Source organism: Phyllobates terribilis, unplaced genomic scaffold, assembly GCF_046119375.1.
Source record: "Phyllobates terribilis strain yellow unplaced genomic scaffold, ASM4611937v1 Scaffold_3__8_contigs__length_932513732, whole genome shotgun sequence".
Lineage (NCBI taxonomy): Eukaryota > Metazoa > Chordata > Amphibia > Anura > Dendrobatidae > Phyllobates > Phyllobates terribilis.
Window position 1 is genome coordinate 438704570 of NW_027362763.1, and position 20810 is coordinate 438725379.

Here is a 20810-nt window from a genome sequence, read left to right on the forward strand (position 1 = left end):
TAACTGTTGGACACAGTAATGTTTCTGCCTTGAAATGAGGTTTATTGTACTAACAGAAAATGTGCAATCTGCATTCAAAAAAAATTTGACAGGTGCATAAGTATGGGCACCTCACCAGAAAAGTGACATTAATATTTAGTAGATCCTCCTTTTGCAAAAATAACAGCCTCTAGTCGCTTCCTGTAGCTTTTAATGAGTTCCTGGATCCTGGATGAAGGTATTTTTGACCATTCCTCTTTACAAAACAATTCCAGCTCAGTTAAGTTTGATGGTCGCCGAGCATGGACAGCCCTCTTCAAATGATCCCACAGATGTTCAATGATATTCAGGTCTGGGGACTGGGATGGCCATTCCAGAACATTGTAATTGTTCCTCTGCATGAATGCCTGAGTAGATTTGGAGCGGTGTTTTGGATCATTGTCTTGCTGAAAGATCCATCCCCTGCGTAACTTCAACTTTATCACTGATTCTTGAACATTATTGTCAAGAATCTGCTGATACTGAGTGGAATCCATGCGTCCCTCAACTTTAACAAGATTCCCGGTGCCGGCATTGGCCACACAGCCCCAAAGCATGATGGAACCTCCACCAAATTTTACTGTGGATAGCAAGTGTTTTTCTTGGAATGCTGTGTTTTTTTGCCGCCATGCATAACGCCTTTCTGTATGACCAAACAACTCAATATTGGTTTCATCAGTCCACAGGACCTTCTTCCAAAAAGAAATTGGCTTCTCCAAATGTGCTTTTGCATACCTCAGCCGACTCTGTTTGTGGCGTGCTTGCAGAAACAGCTTCTTTCGCATCACTCTCCCATACAGCTTCTTCTTGTGCAAAGTGCGTTGTATAGTTGACTGATGCACAGTCACACCATCTGCAGCAAGTTGATGCTGCAGCTCTCTGGAGGTGGTCTGAGGATTGTCCTTGACTGATCTCACCATTCTTCTTCTCTGCCTTTCTGATGTTTTTCTTGGCCTGCCACTTCTGGCCTTAACAAGAACTGTCCCTGTGTTCTTCCATTTCCTTACTATGTTCCTCACAGTGGAAACTGACAGGTTAAATCTCTGAGACAGTTTTTTGTATCCTTCCCCTGAACAACTATGTTGAATAATCTTTGTTTTCAGATCATTTGACAGTTGTTTTGAGGAGCCCATGATGCCACTCTTCAGAGAAGATTCAAACAGGAGAACAACTTGCAAGTGGTCACTTTAAGTAGCTTTTCTCATGATTGCATACACCTGGCTATGAAGTTCAAAGCTCAATGAGGTTACAAAACCAAAAAAAGTGCTTTAGTAAGTCAGTAAAAAGTAGGTAGGAGTATTTAAAACAAGAAAATGATAAGGGTGCCCATACTTATGCACCGGTCAAATTTTGTTTGAATGCAGATTGCACAATTTCTGTTAGTACAATAAACCTCATTTCAAGGCAGAAACATTACTGTGTCCAACAGTTATTACATATATCAAACTGAAATAGCTGTTGCAAAAACACCAATTTTTATAAAACATTAAGCTTAAGATTAATAGGGGTGCCCAAACTTTTTCATATAACTGTATATACCCCCAGCATTTCCTGTGCTGTATATAAACCAGCCCCAGCGTCTCCTGTGACTTATATGCCCCCAACCCCTCCTGTGATGTATATATGCCCCCAGCCCCTGTGCTGTATATATGCCCCAGCCCCTCCTGAGAACAATATATATGGTCCATGTCTCCTGTGATGTATATATGCCCCAGCCCCTGTGCTGTATATGCCCAAGCCCCTCCTGAGCACAATATATATGGTCCATGTCTCCTGTGCTCTATATATACCCCCAGCCCCTCCAGTGCTGTATATGAGCCCCAGCATTTCCTGTGCTGTATATATACTCCAGAGTCTCCTGTGACGTATATGCCCCCAGCCCCTCCTGTGATGTATTTATGCCCCCAGCCCCTGTGCTGTATATATGCCCCAGCCCCTGTGCTGTATATATGCCCCAGCCCCTGTGCTGTATATATGCCCCAGCCCCTCCTGAGAACAATATATGGTCCATGTCTCCTCTGATGTATATATGCCCCAGCCCCTCCTGAGAACAATATATGGTCCATGTCTCCTGTGCTGTATATATGCCCCAGCCCCTCCTGAGAACAATATATATGGTCCATGTCTCCTGTGATGTATATATGCCCCAGCCCCTGTGGTGTATATGCCCAAGCCCCTCCTGAGCACAATATATATGGTCCATGTCTCCTGTGCTCTATATATACCCCCAGCCCCTCCAGTGCTGCATATGAGCCCCAGCATTTCCTGTGCTGTATATATACTCCAGAGTCTCCTGTGACGTATATGCCCCCAGCCCCTCCTGTGATGTATATATGCCCCCAGAGTCTCCTGTGCTGTATATATACCTGCCCCAGTGCCTCCAGTGACATATATGTACTGCTGCGAGTTCTTTTCAAAATTCATCGCCAAAGAGTAGTCTTTCTAGACTGACGAAATTCTGGAAAATCAGTAGTGAATAGTATCATCAATACCACCTAACATCACAACTGCACCAGATAAAGGCAGTTACAGTGGTGAGTTAGTTAATTGTGCCGCCAAATATAGCAGGATAAATTTCAAAGTTAATAATTTTATACGGCCCCCGAATGATGGAATAAATATCCAAATGACCCGTCAGAAAAAAGGTTCCCCACCCTGAAGTAAGAGATAAAACCATACTGCATTTACTCCATATTACAACATTTATTCTGTCCATGATCTAACAATTAGGAACAGCATATATCTCTTACAAATATCCGCGCTTATGGAGCTAGAAGAAATCTCTGGTGGTGAAGTCAATGGTATTTCCTATTACAGCATGATTGTATTGTGACATTTAAAGTAAACCTGCAATGCAGTTTGGAAACATCTAAGATCAATAGAACAAACTGAGTGAGGGAGTACGGCTTATTTCACATTAGTGTATTAGGCTCTGTTTTTATAAAGGAGGAAAAACAGTAACGGAGGACATCGGAGGGCAGGGGACCATTAGGAGCGTTTTTTTTTACATTGATTTTTTGAAAGATTTTCAGAGAGATCAAAAGCAGCGCAATCACCTTTTATTTCTGATGCAGTATAGCAGGATACTATATCACTGTGAATACAGGACGAATCTCAGGGATGTAACAGACAGCAATATACACAATATAGTCTGTGTGGTTATATTTATTGGTACGCATGCACTTCATAGCTCTGCCAAAAAGATCTCTTACTACTAATCCATTTATCATAAGATGCAATAGGATGCTCAGTAGTTAGCACTGTTGCTCTGCAGAGCTGGGGTCCTGGGATCAAATCCCATCAAGGACAACATCTGTAAGGCATTTGTATGTTCTCACCGTGTTTACCTTGGTTTCCACCGGGTTCTCCGGTTTCCTTCCACACTACAAAGACATACTGATAGGGAATCTAGATTCTGAGTCCCATTGGGGACAGTGGTGATGATGTCTGCAAGGCGCTGTGGAATATGATGCATCTACAAACCCTGGCAAAAATGATGGAATCACCGGGCTCGGAGGATGTTCATTCAGTTGTTTAATGTTGTTGAAAAAAAGCAGATCACAGACATGGCACAAAACTAAAGTCATTTCAAATGGCAACTTTATGGCTTTAAGAAACACTAAAATAAATCAAGAAAAATACTGTGGTACTCAGTAAGGGTAATTTTTTCCAGACCAAGCAGAGGGAAAAAAATTATGGAATCACGCAATTCTGAGGAAAAAATTATGGAATCACCCTTTAAATTTTCATTTACAAAACTAACACCTGCATCAAATTAGATCTGCTCGTTAGTCTGCATCTAAAAAGGAGTGATCACACCTTGGAGAGCTGTTGCACCAAGTGGACTGACATGAATCATGGCTCCAACACAAGAGATGTCAATTGAAACAAAGGAGAGGATTATCAAACTCTTAAAAGAAGGTAAATCATCACGCAATATTGCAAAAGATGTTGGTTGTTCACAGTCAGCTGTGTCTAAAATCTGGACCAAATACAAACAACGTGGGAAGGTTGTTAAAGGCAAACATACTGGTAGACCAAGGAAGACATCAAAGCGTCAAGACTGGAAACTTAAAGCAATATGTCTCCAAAACAGGAAATGCACAACAAAACAAATGTGGAACGAATGGGAGGAAACTGGAGTCAATGTCTGTGACCGAACTGTAAGAAACCGCCTAAAGGAAATGGGATTTACATACAGAAAAGCTAAACAAAAGCCATCATTAACACCTAAACAGAAAAAAACAAGGTTACAATGGGCTAAGGAAAAGCAATTGTGGACTGTGGATGACTGGATTAAAGTCATATTCAGTGATGAATCGCGAATCTGTATTGGGCAAGGTGATGATGCTGGAACTTTTGTTTGGTGCCGTTCCAGTGAGATTTATAAAGATGACTGCATGAAGAGAACATGCAAATTTCCACAGTCATTGATGATATGGGGCTGCATGTCAGGTAAAGGCACTGGGGAGATGGCTGTCATTACATCTTCAATAAATGCCCAAGTTTACATTGATATTTTGGACAGTTTTCTTATCCCATCAATTGAAAGTATGTTTGGGGATGATGACATCATTTTTCAAGATGATAATGCATCCTGCCATAGAGCAAAAACTGTGAAAACATTCCTTGAAAGAAGACACATAAGGTCAATGTCATGGCCTGCAAATAGTCCGGATCTCAATCCAATTGAAAATCTTTGGTGGAAGTTGAAGAAAATGGTCCATGACAAGGCTCCAACCTGCAAAGCTGATCTGGCAACAACAATCAGAGAAAGTTGGAGCCAGATTGATAAAGAGTACTGTTTGTCACTCATTAAGTCCTTGCCTCAGAGACTGCAAGCTGTTAAGCCAGAGCTGGTGCAACAAAATACTAGCGATGTATTGGAGTGTTCTTTTGTGTGTTTGTTTTTCGTGATTCCATAATTTTTTACGCAGAATGGAGTGATTCCATAATTTTTTCCCTCTGCTTGGTCTGAAAAAAATTACCCTTACTGAGTACCACATTTTTTTGTTGATTTCTTTTAGTGTTTCTTAAAGCCATAAAGTTGCCATTTGAAATGACTTTAGTTTTGTGCCATGTCTGTGATCTGCTTTTTTTCAACAAATTAAACAACTGAATGAACATCCTCTGAGCCCGGTGATTCCATAATTTTTTCCAGGGGTTGTATATAAGTGAGTAATAAACATACTTTGTATGAAGCATCTGTTAATATCACTCACATGTGTACATATATGTGAAGCAGGAATTTTTTCAGTACCTTCCCCGTCACTGCAGAATCTCCGTAGGCTGGAATAGCTGCTAACAGTGCACAATAGATTATAATAGGCAGTATAGTAAGTATAGGTATTCACTGTTGGTTTAAAAAGTCGTATTCCTAGCAAATTCCTGAACCAAAAGTTCATGTGTTTTAAATGGGGAAAGGGAAAATTTGTTGTCAAACATGTCTGATTGGGGCTTTTCTCCTTGAGAACAAATGATTTCAACATGCCTGATCCCCCCCAAGATAGGCAGAACAGTTCACATACATTAGAGGGTCTGCTGGTCTCCGCATGGTCAGCAAATTCACCAGGGCAAGTCTAACATACATAGTCACCTCTACAGTTATTGTCTTTCACTACAATGTTTGACTAAAAATATTGTCACTAACCATGAAATACTGGCTTTGCTAAACATGATGATATGACTTTACAATAGATGTCATTAATAATTCACATATATTATAGAAGAACTCCCATGAAGATTTTTATTTCAATAAATCTTTGGATGTGTGTATGTAGATGATCCAGCACCGCTTCTGATCCTCTTCTCAGTGATGTCACCGCTCTTCAGACTCTCCAGGCCACACTGTGTGACCCGGAAGTCTCTTTTACAATGTAAGCCCAGTCAGCTTCAAAACGAGGCTCCATAGTCTCACATTGTAAAAAAGAGACTTCCGGCTCATGCATAGAGTGAGCCAGATAGTCTGAAGAGCGGTGACACCACTGAGAAGAGGATTGGAAGAAAACGGCGGTAGGTGAGTATATTAACAAACTCACACTACACTAAATGTACATATGCACAGATTTATTTAAAAAAAAAATCTTCATGGGAGGCCTTGTTTAAGCTGTTACATTCAAATCTGGTATGTGTCACTGTATGTAGTAATAATTTAAAAATGCCTCTACGTATCCCTGTGGTTCTAAAAAAAAATATTATTTTTTTATTATTTTTATTAATTTTTAAGGGAAGGGTTACAATACACACATAAGGAAATATACATAGAAATAGTATATGTAACAAGAAAAATGTGATGAAAAGGGAAGGGATAAACAGAATGTAGAAAGGAGGGACATAGGGACATAAATAAAAACATATACATAAAAGGTCAACTGAATCAATTACACCTTACAATATTGCAAATATTGCAATACAATATTTGCAGAGAAAAGAACATTAGTCTGTTCAATCATAAAATGAACGGTATAGATTCTAGTTATACAAAGTTTGATCAAATGTTTTGCTTTTAAGGACTCCTATTTATGAGGATATATTGAGTTCCATATGGACCATTTCAAGTCATATGTTGAAAGTGTGTTATTTCTGATTGAATATGTATATTCAAACATATTATTGTTCATAATTCTGTCTATAACTTCTGTAATTGAGGGAATACATATTTGTTTCCATTTAGACAACAATAACTGCTTTGTTACCAAGAAAATTTGTTTTATTATAGATCTTACTTTAAGTGGAAAATCATCTATTCCCTGAGATAGAATGGCTAATTGAGGAGTAGGTGGAATATTTATGTTGCATATTTTATTAATCAACCCAAAAACTTCTGTCCAAAGAGAAGAGATTAACGAACAGTCCCATAGTATATGTAAAAGAGCAAAAATGTTTTTTTCATGACACATTGGGGCTGATTCATCAAGTCTCGCATAGTGCATGCTCATGCTACACCAGTCTGATAAAGTAGAAGAAGCGTCATATTCATCAAGGGGCGCACACCACTTAATGAATTTGGTGCCTCTTCTGAGTGGCGACTCCGTGCACCACACCAGAAATGCTCAGAAAGGAAATGGTTTCCTGTTGCCATATTGCAATTGCAGAGACTCCGAGGTATTAATACAAAGGAAACTCCTCAGATGTAGCCTGGTTTTTGGAAACTTTTCCTCTCCAGGTACATAAAGGAGTGTAGTGAGTGACCATTATGACCCCAAAAGAATTTTCAAGAAATAAACATGCAACAAATGGCAAAAATATTGAAAAGTAAATTTTTCCCAAAATGGGTTTATCTTCTTTCTTTTTTTAATGTTGACTGTGTGCCGTGAGTGACATATTAATTTAATTCTGTGAGTGGTCAGTGATTAATGAGATATGAAATTTCTGATTTTATTTATATTTTATTATGTTTGACCAATAAAAATATATATTTTTAAAATATATATATTTTTGTGTCACCATATTCTGTAAGACATAACTGTGTGAGGGCTTAATTTTTGCAGGACGATTTGTAGTTTTTATTTGTACCATTTTGGGGTATACAGTTGTGCTCAAAAGTTTACATACCCCGGCAGAATTTTTGCTTTCTTGGCCTTGTTTCGGAGAATATGAATGATAACAAAAAAACTTTTTCTCCACTTATGGTGAGGCCATTTATTGTCTAACTACTGTGTTTTCTCTTTTTAAATCTTAATGACAACCAAAAACATCCAAATGACCCTGATCAAAAGTTCACATACCCTGGTGATTTTGGTCTGATAACATGCACAGAATTTGACACAAATGGGTTTGAATAGCTACTAAAGGTAACATCCTCACCTGTGACCTGTTTGCTTGTAATCAGTGTGTGTGCATAAAAGCTGAGTGAGTTTCTTGGATCCAGACAGACTCTTGCATCTTTCATCCAGCCACTGACGTTTCTGGATTGTGAGTCATGGGGAAAGCAAAAGAATTGTCAACGGATCTATGGGAAAAAGGTAGTTGAACTGTATAACACAGGAAAGGGATACAATAAAATATCCAAGGAATTGATAATGTCAGTCAACAGCGTTCAAACTGTGATTAACAAATGGAAAATCAGGAGCTCGGTAAAAACCAAACCACGGTCAGATAGACCAACAAAAATTTCGGCCACAACTGCCAGAAAAATTGATCGGGATGCAAAGAAAAAAAATAACATCAGCTGAAATCCAGGACTCTCTGAAAACTAGAGGTGTGGCTGTTTCAAGATGCACAATAAGTAGGCACTTGAAGAAAAATGGGCTGCATGGTCAAGTCACCAAAAGAAAGCCATTAGTGTGCAAATGCTACAAAGTATCTCACCTACAATACGCCAAACAGAACAGAGACAAGCCTCAAAACTTCTGGAACAAGGAATTTGGAGTGATGAGACCAAAACTAAACTTTTTGGCCACAACCATAAACGTTACATTTGGACAGAGGTCAACAAGGTCTATGATGAAAGGAATACCATTCCTACAGTAAAGCACGGAGGTGGATCGCTGATGTCTTGGGGATGTGTGAGCTACAAAGGCACAGGAAACTTGGTAAAAGTTGAAGGAAAGATGAATGCGGCACATTATCAGCAAATACTGGAGGCAAATTTGCACTCATAAGCCCGGAAGCTTTAAATGGGACATACTTGAACGTTCCAACATGACAACAATCCAAAACACAAGGCCAAGTCAACTTGCCATTGGCTACAGCAGAACAAAGTAAAGATTCTGGAGTGGCCATCTCAGTCTCCTGACCTCAATATCATTGAGCCACTCTGGGGAGATCTCAAGCGCGCAGTTCATGCTAGACAGCCCAGGAATTTACAGGAACTGGAGGCTTTTTGCCAAGAAGAATGGGCAGCTTTACCATCTGAGAAAATAAAGAACCTCATCTACAACTACCACAAAAGACTTCAAGCTGTCATTGATGTTAGAGGGGGCAATACACAGTATTAAGAATTGGGGTATGTGAACTTTTGATCAGGGTCATTTGGATGATTTCGGTTGTCATTAAGATTTAAAAAGAGAAAACACAGTAGTTTGACAATAACTAGCTTCACCCAACTAATAACCATGAGTGGAGAAAAAGTTTTTTAGTTATCATTCATATTCTCTGAAACAAGGCCAATAAAGCAAAAATTCTGACGGGGTATGTAAACTTTTGAGCACAACTGTATGTGATCCCTTTTTAATCCATTTTTGAGACCAGGTGACATAAAAAAATAGTAGTTTTGACCATTTTTTTTTTTTGCTTTACTAGGTGGAAAAAATAGCATGGTTATTTTATAGTATCAGTAGCTATTTACACAGTAATATTAAATATGTATGATTTATATATATATTTTTTATCTTTTTTTTTTACAATAAAATCTATTTTTTTAAATAATGTTTGTATATGTCTGCAGATTGTCGGATCCGTAATATAAAAATAAAAATTGATGAACTGTGTGAGAGTCTATTGTTTTACGTGATGAACCAAAGTATTTATTAATACCATATTGGGGTTCACACCTTTTCATAGCTCTTTATTCAATTTCCTTCAAGGGAAATGATTATGAAACATCAATTCTGTTTTTTTTTTAATCTGTTTGTTTTGTTTTTTTTCTTATGGCGTTTACTGGGTGAATTGAATTGGGTGCTTATTTTATGATTTCAGTCACTGTGGACATGGCAATACCAAATATGTATTTGGAACAATGGTGCTATATAAATAATAATAATAATAATATGTATAGTTTATTTATACTTTCTCACAATAGAATCCAAATAAAAAAAAAAAATGTAAATTTGCATCACCTGAACTTTTTTTTTTAAGAATTTGGGGTATGAGAGCTTGTTTTTTTGTGGAATGAACTGTAAATTTTAGTTGGTATAATTTTTGTGCAAATTACAGTTAACATTTTCAATGCAAAAAGTGATAAAAAAAATAGCAATTACTGCTTTATTTTACGACGATCACAGGAGAGTTGGGCCATTACAGATGCGGAAAATATGCCCATATGTGTAGGATTGTCGTCGTCCCTGCCCCAATAATAAAAGGCTTAAAAGGGAAAAAAAAGGGCTATGTATGTTTTTTTTCCCATGTTTTTTCATTTTTATAAACTTTTTTTTTTTTACTTTGCTGATATGACACACAAAACCCAGTCTTATCAGAGGGATTGAAGATAGCGCACACATCATCTCTCCTGTCCCTGCAGACTGGTAGCTGAACACTGCTCCCTATCCTCCTCTTCACAATGGCTGACGTCATAGGGGGGCAAGGGTCGGTGTCATTTTAACAGACTGTATCTCAGTCTGCATTGCAGGTACAGCAGCAATCCAGGGCTGAATTTGAGACCATGTTCACACCAGCTGGATTGCTGCGGTAGCTGGGATACAGTCTGTCAAAAAGCCCCCTTCCTTCTGACTTCAACCCATGTCAAGGAGGAGAGAGGGGGAAGCTGTAGCTGCAATTCAGGCTTAAATATGGCCATAAATAGCAATACATCCTTGGCTACTGAGTTCCCCCCTACAAGACGTATGAAAGAAAATCATTTCTGCAATTGGTTTTCAATTAAAAAAAAAAAAAAAATCACTATTTGTCTACTATAGTCTTTGTGTTGCATTGTATATTGGGGCTGTAGAATGAGTTATTTAAGAATCCATCAGTAAGCTCAATCTGGTGGGGAATTTATAATTCTTATCTGCTTTCTCTGACCTCCCCTTCAGCTAAATTAGGAACACCGATCCCATCAACAAAGAGATGAACATTAAAGTAATAAATTACCTGAGAGGAGCTCATTAAAAAGGACAGATAAAAGATTGATAAACTCTCCTATCAGATGGAGCTGACTGATGGATTCTCAGTTAACTCATTCAGCACCTGCAATAAGCAGTGCAACACTGGGGTTATGGAAGGCAACCAAATCACATTTTTAAAGGCATTCAATAGCAAACATTATTTTCTAGCCTTATATATATGCATTTAAGTAAAAACAAATGTACCCAAAGGAGTCCATATGTAGTGCTTGACATAAGCAATCCGTTTCAGTGATCTGGTGCTAATCTGCCTGCTTATAAATGTACCGAGGTGGTAAATCATGACCTGCTCCATCACATTCTGATCCAGGTCCCTCAGCTTCACTGACATTAGGCTCGGATAGAAACATGAAAATTACCATTATACGAAAGTGGCAAATGCTCTTTTTTTAAGAAAGTGACTTTGTTCTGAAATCCAGACTTTGTGTGCATCAGATTGATGTGCAAACACCTCATTTCCATCTCATTATTATCCAAAGAGCCTTCAATGTTTCTTTAAATTACTATATTATACTTTGTATTTCCCACTAAATGTAAAACGGTGCTGGTTATAAAGCTGAAACCTTTTGAGATTGCAAATGTTCTGTGAAACCCTGCACCTGCGCATATATAAGTATTCATGACTCTTCCCGCCTGTTTTTTTAGTTTAACGTTTCTCCTAAGAGTAATCCAATTAACCCCCGTGTGAATATGGAAGGCGCATGTATAATGACATGCAAATGTATAATTCAATCTTTAGGTCAAAGAGGTAAATTTCAGCTAGAATTATTAAGGAAACCATAGGGCGTCTATGGCAGAGCAACAATGCGGCTTTGGATATGGATCCAAAGCAAACACACGAGAGCGAGTGACAGTTGTGTTCTGAAGTGTCACACGCCATTATTACCTTGGTGACATGAATGTTTTTATTGGCTCTGTATAAGGTCATGGAATATTAACTTCATTTACACTTGGTTTAGAATGGCCCGGTGTCAACAATAGAGATGTCCCTGTTCAGCTGATCTGAGCTACAATGTGACAGAGAGCTGCCATCGAGGAAGATGGATGATTGCTCAGCCTGACCCCTATCCCCCCTATCGTGCCACAGTTCAGTCTCTTCAGTAGCTCTACAATAAAAGGCCTTCTCCGAGCTCCCAGTGGTCTTCAGCTTTATTGGTGCTAACAGGTCCAGACATTTCCATCGATCGCTTTCTATCCTTCTTAAGCACAAGAGCTTGCCCTCTTTGGCGCGCTAACCTAGGCACAGATGTCTTTTTTTTTAATTGCTTCTCTGCTGTCTGTTGGGAAGTATGCAATCGGACAAGCAAAGACCACGTCAACACAGAAAATGCCTAGCCACTTATCTCAGGTTCCCCATGGCATTTAAAAGAAAGTGATACGTGTTTAGCCTCAAGACGTTAACCACTTCTTCACTTATATTGCATCCCTTTTCCTCCTTCCCGGACTTATACATTGTCACATGTTACTGGAACACAACTTATATATATTTTCAGGCACAAATGTGGATTATCACTTCTAATCATTTTTCTTTTTTTGTGCATAATTACATTTGATTTGCCATCATGCTTAATCACTTGATAACCTGCTGGGTAATAATCTCTTTCTCTGCAATACAAAAACATGGAAGACTAACTCCACTTTATGCATATAAATTAGTAAAGTAACACTTCATCTTTTTCAAAATCCAGAAGTACCATACGTGCATGATACCATATTCTGTGAAGCTCCGGGGCAGCACTCTACACCTACTGGCCCATAGGTAGCATTAGATTATATGCTGAGCTGACAACTATTGTATATGGCACTGCTGCAGCTATAATGATGAAGCCAAAGGCATGCGGCATCCCTACAGGCTGGAAATGGTAATTAACATTAATTGTATTAGGATATGGGAAGAGGGAACTAAATGACTTGTGGTTTATATATGGCGGTGAATGGAATATATCAATTAAATGATGTTATATATCAAATGAGGTTATGAAAGCAGAAATGGTCCCTTTAAAGGGGGTTGTGCTGCGTAAAAATATCTTGTTTACATGTGTTTAAAATACTAATAAAATGTACTAACTTACATGATATAAATGTACTATATCAGCCCAAGTGTTCTGATTTCAGAGCCGCCCCTCTTTTTATTATGACACATGAGAAGTCTGTAGATTGTGAGTCCTCACGGGCCGGGTCCTCGCTCCTCCTGTACCAATCGCCGACTTGTATTGTTCAAATTTATTGTAATTGTTTGTGCTATGTATATCCCTTTCATATGTAAAGCGCCATGGAATGAATGGCGCTATAATAATAATAAAAATATGCTTAAAAGGGAGTTGGCTGTTTCATGCAGTTCACTAGCTAAGCCAAGCCCTTCCTTGGTGATGACTGAGGCAGAAACCAAAAACAAGACCAACTTAGATGGGGCGCACGCGGGCCGGACTTAGATGGGGCGCACGCGGGCCGGACTTAGATGGGGCGCAGAGCCTGAAAGTAATCGACCCATATACCCATCGCTAGTCACATGCCAAGACAAATGGAGGAGGTGTCTCCCTTTCTTTGTTGAAGCAACCCTGGAAGCGGAAAGTGCAGCAGACAGGCGGTAAAATAAGGACTCGAGGACTGAGATCATAATGATAGTATATACCGTAAGTGGTAGACACTGGTAATGTAAAAAAAAATGTGTTATTTAGCTGGAAAACCCCTTTAATCCAGTGTCAATGGGACCTGTTATGGGATAAATGATCAATTATTTAAGATTCATTGGGCAGACATACAAAAACATATAAAATAGCCTTTAGTAGGAAACGGCAGGAAAAAATGCCCAAACTGTGAAATCTGTGATCTACTGCAATATATATATTTTTTTTTTTTGCTAAATCAGATACCGTACATTTCCTAATTGGATTTCTCTGCTTAATCTTCTGGTCTGTGTCAGTTCTATGCTAGAAGCAAGTGTCTGATTATCAGATGCCAGACTTCACAATTTTCACTACACTTTATTATTTGAAGGATACCAAACATAAATACATTGCACAAGGAAGGTGTTGTCTGTATTTGGGTAGAAGTGATATTTTAGGCAAACACACAGTTAATTTGGCTACTATTATAATTGCCCAGCTAATGGCTCACTTTTTTTCATGGTTACATAAGTTTTGTGTTTTCTTTGTGAAGCATTTAACATATTAGTGGCTGTTTATATTACACTACAAGGGTGTATTCAGACATCAGTTTTTTCACATATGAGAAAAAAAGCCCTAGTTTCATCAGTGATTTTATAGATTTTCAGAGTATCATCCAGTCCAGAGCCTCTCACCTACCCAAATCAGTTCTCATACTTTGCACTGACGAGGGCCAACAGCCTGAAACACCGTGTCTGCAAATTGAGATTCTGATTTGGCTTTTATCCTAAGTCATATTGCACGACTCGTTAAAGGGTTGATTGTGACTTGTAGGATTGCTGCTTCCAATAGGTGGCGCTATAGAGTACAAGTCCTCTTTTTCTCTGAAGAGGCAATTTGCAGAGTATCATCTGAATTTCATCAGTTTTTCTTGGTTGAGAAATTAAAAACCAAGCAACTCTGCGCGGATCACTCAGTGTGAAAGAAAAATAATAAATTGGACATCTAAAACAGCCTAATAGACTATACTAGGTATAGGTGGTATGGCTTTTACGCTTTTTTTGAGAAAAAAAAAAAATGTCAACTAAGTACCTTATATTTTTTACATGTGATGCTATTTATGAACTTGCTGCAGTGTTTCTGCAGTTTTTATTTTTGGTTATATTTTTTTATGGCCGCAGTGTAAATGTGCACTAACTGTACATATTACACTTATACTAACAGGTGTTTAGGGCCCTTGATTCTGGTTTTGCTTCAGTTTCTTGTACTCCGTACATTTGGTGGTGTGGCCTCCCCCTTGAGCTGTACACGTTATCTACTCAGCTCTCCACAGGCAGGTCCTGCTCAGCACTTGTCTATTTTAAGGCCTTTATAAGGCCTGGTGAAAGGAGTTATGAGAGTTAGTGACTATCCCAATTGGGGACACCTTGTTGTGGTGGAATGACTTTTACACTTTTTTATATATAAAAAAAAAAAAAAAAAGTCAACTATGTACCCTATGTTTTTTTCCATGTCTTACTATTTATTTGCGGCAGTGAATGCTGCACATTGTTTTTTTTCCAGGTTATATTTGTATGGCCACAATGTATATGTGCACCTAGATATAAAACCTATAACTGTCCCTTATTTTTGGTTTTGCTTAGTTACATGCTTTGTCTGTGAAAAACACAGAACTCATATGCAAAAAACAGACATGTGAAAGAGCTCTAATCTGTATAGATGCCGCCATACCATACAGAGACCTGTCAGCCGCTCTTCATTGTATACTGGGCATTACTCGGGCAGAGACAGGCATAGGTAGCATCTTCACAGGGCTGAGCCTGGTGCTACACAGTGAATAAAGCTGAACGCAACTTCTCATATTGTCTTGATCAAACACAGCTGTAATCTTAGGTTTCCCTGGGTGTCTTTACGGCTGGATGTGGCAGCTGCCATTCTGGGAGAGAGCAATAAGCTTTAGTATGGTTATGTATACACTGCTCAACGTCCTGATGGAAAGAATATCCAACCTAGTAAGCCAATATTACCAGAGTCAGCTATTTGCAGCAATCAGAGCTTTCCACATTGCTGCGAACAGCTCAGTTAGTGGCTAATATGTAATATTGTCTGAGACAATAAATCATGAGTTTAATACATTTAGGCCCCTAAAAACCACATGATATGTGTAGCGAAATGAAACGCATCTCCCACCAATGGTGAGAAGACTGGGGGCGAGTTACATTAGTTTTAGTGTTATTGTATGTTCTGAACAATAATTAAGACATGAGATAATAACATTTCTCTACAACGCCAAGCTGTACTCCTTAATATAAAATCTTACACGGCTGCTTGGGAAATCAGGAGAACAATGAGAAAATTGCTATTCAAGGTTTAGCACTGTTTGTAATATCAATTGTGACAATTCACAATGCAATATCTTCTGCATACCCACAACCTAAATTAAATTCACAAAGCTTTCCTTTCTGTGACCTTGGCTTCACCATTTCCATACGAAAATCAAAACCAAGGGCAAAATAGTGCTGAAACCCTTCACTGACGGGATTATTTCACCTGAACACTACATACTTTCCACAATTTACCCCAAATCACCTGAAAATTAATGACTGCCCTGTTCTTACAATAAGACACCGATTTTAATTTGGTTTATAGCTTAAATGAGACTGGGAAATGAAGAGGCGAAGGGAGCGAGGAACTCATTCTGAGAGTAGGAACATCTTTAGGGAGTAGGAGCAATTACAGCGATTATTACCTTATACTTTGCCCCCCCCCCATATACAACTCCCAAGCTGTTTCTTCTCTGGATCCATTGTTTTATCAGTCTTCTAATCTGTTGTGTGAGCACACTACAGAACAATTAATGTGACAGTGATTGGTAATATATGCTTGAGTGACACTGAATGCAAGTGTGACAGTGATGGATAGAGCTTGTGTAGGAATGCCAGCGGCTCCGTGCTGCCCAGTGTGACAGGAGGTGAAAGCGCGCAGCTGAGACAATGAGTGTGCAAATAGTGAGCAACAAGAGCACCAGTGTTGCAATTCCTTCCATCCACACTTTGGAGAATCACATATGTCTCATAGGCTGAAGAATGAATATTAAAAGATACCAAATAAAAAACTACAATGACAAACCAATGAGCTAAATACAGTGGATCTAAATAAAAATCGACATTCTTGTTAAAATGTCAGGTTTGGTTTTTGGCATGTAAAAGGAATCATAGTTACATAGATTGAAAAAAGACCTGGGTCCATCAAGTTCAAACTTTCAATCATGTCAGAACTTTCTCCACCTTTAATGTCACCCATAATTTGTACAATTCAATTGAAAATTAAACTGAAATGTTTTCCGGTGTAAAAATAAAGTGGTTGATAAATATGCACATCCTTAAACTAATACTTTGTTCAAGTACCTTTTGAATTGATGAGAGCATTCAGTCTTTTTGGTTAGGAATCTACCAGCATGGTACATCTAGACTAGGCAGTCTTTTCCCTCTCTTGCAGTAGAACTCCAAATATGTCAGTTTGTGAGCTTCTACAGGTCACCCACAGATTTTCAATTGGATTCAGGTCTGAGCCCTGGCTGCAACATTCCAAAACTGTGATCTTCTTCTGGCAATACCATTCTTTTGCTGTTTTTGAGGTATGCTTAGGTGTGCTTCGTCTTCAGCTTTTTAGCAGAGACCCGAAGGTTTTGTTGTAAAATTGACTGACATCTGGAAATGTTCATATTTCCCTTCACCTCAACTAAAGCCTCAGTTCCAGCTGACAAAAAAAAACAGTCCAAACCATAATTCTGCCCCCACCATGCTTGCATGGGGTTCATTTGGAGATGCGCAGTGTTGGCTTTCCGCCAAGCATACCTTTTTGAATTATAGACAAAAAGTTTAACCTTGGACTCATCAAACTATAACACATTTTTCCCACAAGCTTTTAGCAGACAATGTAGGTTTGCCAAGATATAGCCAGCCTTTGATGTGTTTCTTTGTAAAAAAAAAGGCTTCTGTCTTGCCATCTTACCCCACAGGCCATGCATTTGAAGAATACGGAAGATTGTTGTGACATGCAGTACACAACTAGCAATTGGCAGAAAATCCTGCAGCTACTTTAATGTTGCTGTTGGTCTTTTGGCAGCCTCCTGGACCAACTTTCATGGTGCCTTTTCATTAATTTTTGAGGGCTGTCCAGTTCTAGGCAATGTCTCTATTCTGCCAAATTTAGGCCACTTCCCCTGCGATACACCATAATGGATATTGTCCAGGTGTAACATAAAGTTTCTATGAAAGTCAGTCACCTAATTGAAGGTGATGTCCTCTACTGGACAACATCAGCTTACTCAATTCAGGACCACAATTAAAATAAAAACAGTGGATACTCACCTCTTGCACCGGTGGCGTTCCAACAATGTCAGGGCCGCTGTTCCTGGTTGTCATGTGATAAATGTTGTGTCACCTGCAGGCTGCAGCCAATGAGCAGTCGATTGTCAACTGTAGCAATTACTTTTTCATTAGAGCAGATGTCTGCCCTGTCAGAATAATGATGAGCGGCCACTCATTGTTGTGTCATGTACCGGCTGCAGCCAATGTCACGTCACTGCTGGGAACACTGGAACAGAGGCACTCCTAGAAGTTAGTATCCACTGTTTTTTATTTTTATTTTGGCTCTGAATTAATTAAGCTGGGGTTGTACAGTTGATGACAACCCCTATAATATAAATTATGGTAGGCAATACCATAGTGAACTGTTTGACGTTGCTATATAAGGAATATATGAGCATTTTGCACAGTTGTAGTATGCACAATCCACAAGACTTTTACCCTTTTAATATCTGATGTACATTCTATTCTTCGTAGAAACACAAAAGCCCCAGATTTTTCAATCCTGTTTCTCCAGTTTTATTCAGTGGAGTAATTTGCTCTTTTTTATTATTGGCGCCTTATTTGCTATAAGTTTTAAGCCATTTTGTAAGTTATCTTCCCTTTTTAAGTCTTTTTCTATATATGGTATATATTTTTTAATTTCTCTTCAACGACTTTGCTTACCCAGATGTTTTAGGCACATTCATGAAACGTGAAAGTGTCACATTTTTTGGGCCGCATCTCACTCCAATCTCTGTGTGGACTTAAGTTTGTTGAGGAGTTTTTATTTTGGCACATTTTAAGACAAATGTGCAACTTTTTAAAGGTTTTATGACTTTTTTGCTCTCAAAAGTCACCAAATCCAGTAAAAGGCAAAAATTAAAGAGCACTTTTAATTTTTTTTTTATGTACCGTATGCACCATTTTTAATCATTTGGTGCCAAATAAAGTCAGCAAATACTCCAAGACAAGAAAACAAATCACAAGTAATGTATTGGGGAAAAATTTTTAGTTGAGTCACTTATATTAGGATAACAGATTATAAGCTGATTGTTTTAGAAACTGGAATGTATGGATATGATGGCTGAACAAGCCTTTACGATAATGCAAGTTGCCAACGCTACAAGAAAAAACTGGGGTCATATACATACCGTATTCTTATCACTTCCATGCCATGTCCTTTATTGTGACTTCCTCGCAAATTATTGATGTGTAAATTGTTTCTGTATAGAATTCAATTCAGGATTGAATGTCAGCTAAATAAAGAGCCAGGCAATCTACAATGTATCTCTAACGTGGTAAACACCCTTGCTTATCTTCTTCCTCCCTTGGTTCTCCACTTTATTCTGCCTTATTTACCCCTAAAATGACACTCCATTGGGGACTACTAGTGGCCCATGCGGTACTTGTCGGAAGAATGAGCCTTCACATTGTATTATGTATGTCCACATACGTAGGTCACAAAGAAAGAGCCGTGTTATATGTAGCAGACATAATTATATGATTGCCAAGACCATGTTGAAAGTGATCACAAACCGGAATGCACATGTATTCTATGTAACTTGGAAGTATTAGGTCGCTGCCAAATCTATCATTATCTCGAGCTATAAAAAAAGGACCACTAAAGATCTTTTACATATATTTATAGCCTTCTATTAGTACATGGAATGTGAAATGCCAGCCCTGTATTATTATATGCTGATTTACACAGAAAAGTACCAAAAAACCATGCAACCCCCTCCCCCGCAATCACAAAAGTCTTCAGCGCTGTTTAGGGAAAGTGAATGCCTGGTATGATGCTTTTTAGGGGCTGCTGGGCGACTGTGGTGTTACGTGTCTAAATGGTTTGTGCACAGTCTCACAGCATGTCTATCAATCAATGTCACGGCTCTCTGGGACTGCTGTCATCTGTTAGCATCTGACTGGTTATGAATAATAAGAATGCCACGTCTCCCTACACATTCATATAGGCTTACAATGGTGGTTCGATCAGCGGGAGATTGTAATGTGGATTAATCATTTGATTTGATCACTTGAGTAGAAAACAAACAAAAGGGAAAAAAAAACAGAGTTACAATTTCCCTTACTAACAGTGTCCCTAAAATCTAAGGCAGCATTACCGGATTTTTCGTGTGAACCATATCCTGTTTATTTTATTTACCTGTGACACCTTTGAAACAAAACAGGGGTATCAAGGAAAGCTGCGATAGGATCTAATCTGCAATGATTTTCTTGTAGCCAAAAACGGACCGATTTTAAACAGCGCCTTGTCAGAGTTTGTTCAGAGTGTCAATTTTTACCAACATAGTTTCATAAAAAAAAATTGGGGGGGGGGGGGGGCATACTTTTTATGTTAAGCTTTTTCTAGCAAACAAACATGAAAATCGGACAGCAAACAGATGACATCTGAGTCCTTACCGATTTTTTTTTTCACAGGCCCATAGACTTGCATTGCAGAGTTTGATACGTGACCCGGATCAAAAATTGGACATGCCTCTGTGTTTTGGTGCAGACAACTCAGTCAGCAAAAATCCGTCAACATGAGAACATCTCCATAGACAATAATAGGTGTGAGTTCTATCCATGGAAACCACGGATAGAACCTGTTCTTGAAAAACTGACATATGAATGAGCCCTTTCACTAAAAAAACCCTTCAGAACAGTCTGAGCATAATGTCTACAGATGAGCCAGGTTCTTAGGATATTCTTTTAGCTTTTCACAATTCTGTTCACTTAGTAGAAGGTCCTACAGTGAGTGCTGGTCCAAGGTCACAGGAACTCCGTTTGGGGTGAACAGGGTAGTGATCGTCCTGTGTCGGCATGTAACCAGTAAAGTGTACAAATGGTTCTGGCTGATGGGCTCATTGGTAGATGGGCTTAGTCTCCTTCATACAGATTGCTGGTCAAATGCTCATACAAGAAGCAATCTGCTGTGTCAAACCAAATGTAGACGTTGTCAGAACCAGTGCTGACTTCGAAATATCACTGGCGCTTTCAGAGTTACAGAATATTAGTAAGTTGCACATATTTCTATCTGAAAAACATCACGACAG

General features: G+C 38.8%; 1 protein-coding gene across 7 annotated transcripts in view; it reads right to left on the reverse strand.

The window, feature by feature from the left end:
- Positions 1 to 20810, reverse strand: part of EPHA7 (EPH receptor A7) — a 236980-nt gene that overhangs the window by 196785 nt on the left and 19385 nt on the right. The window lies entirely within an intron of this gene.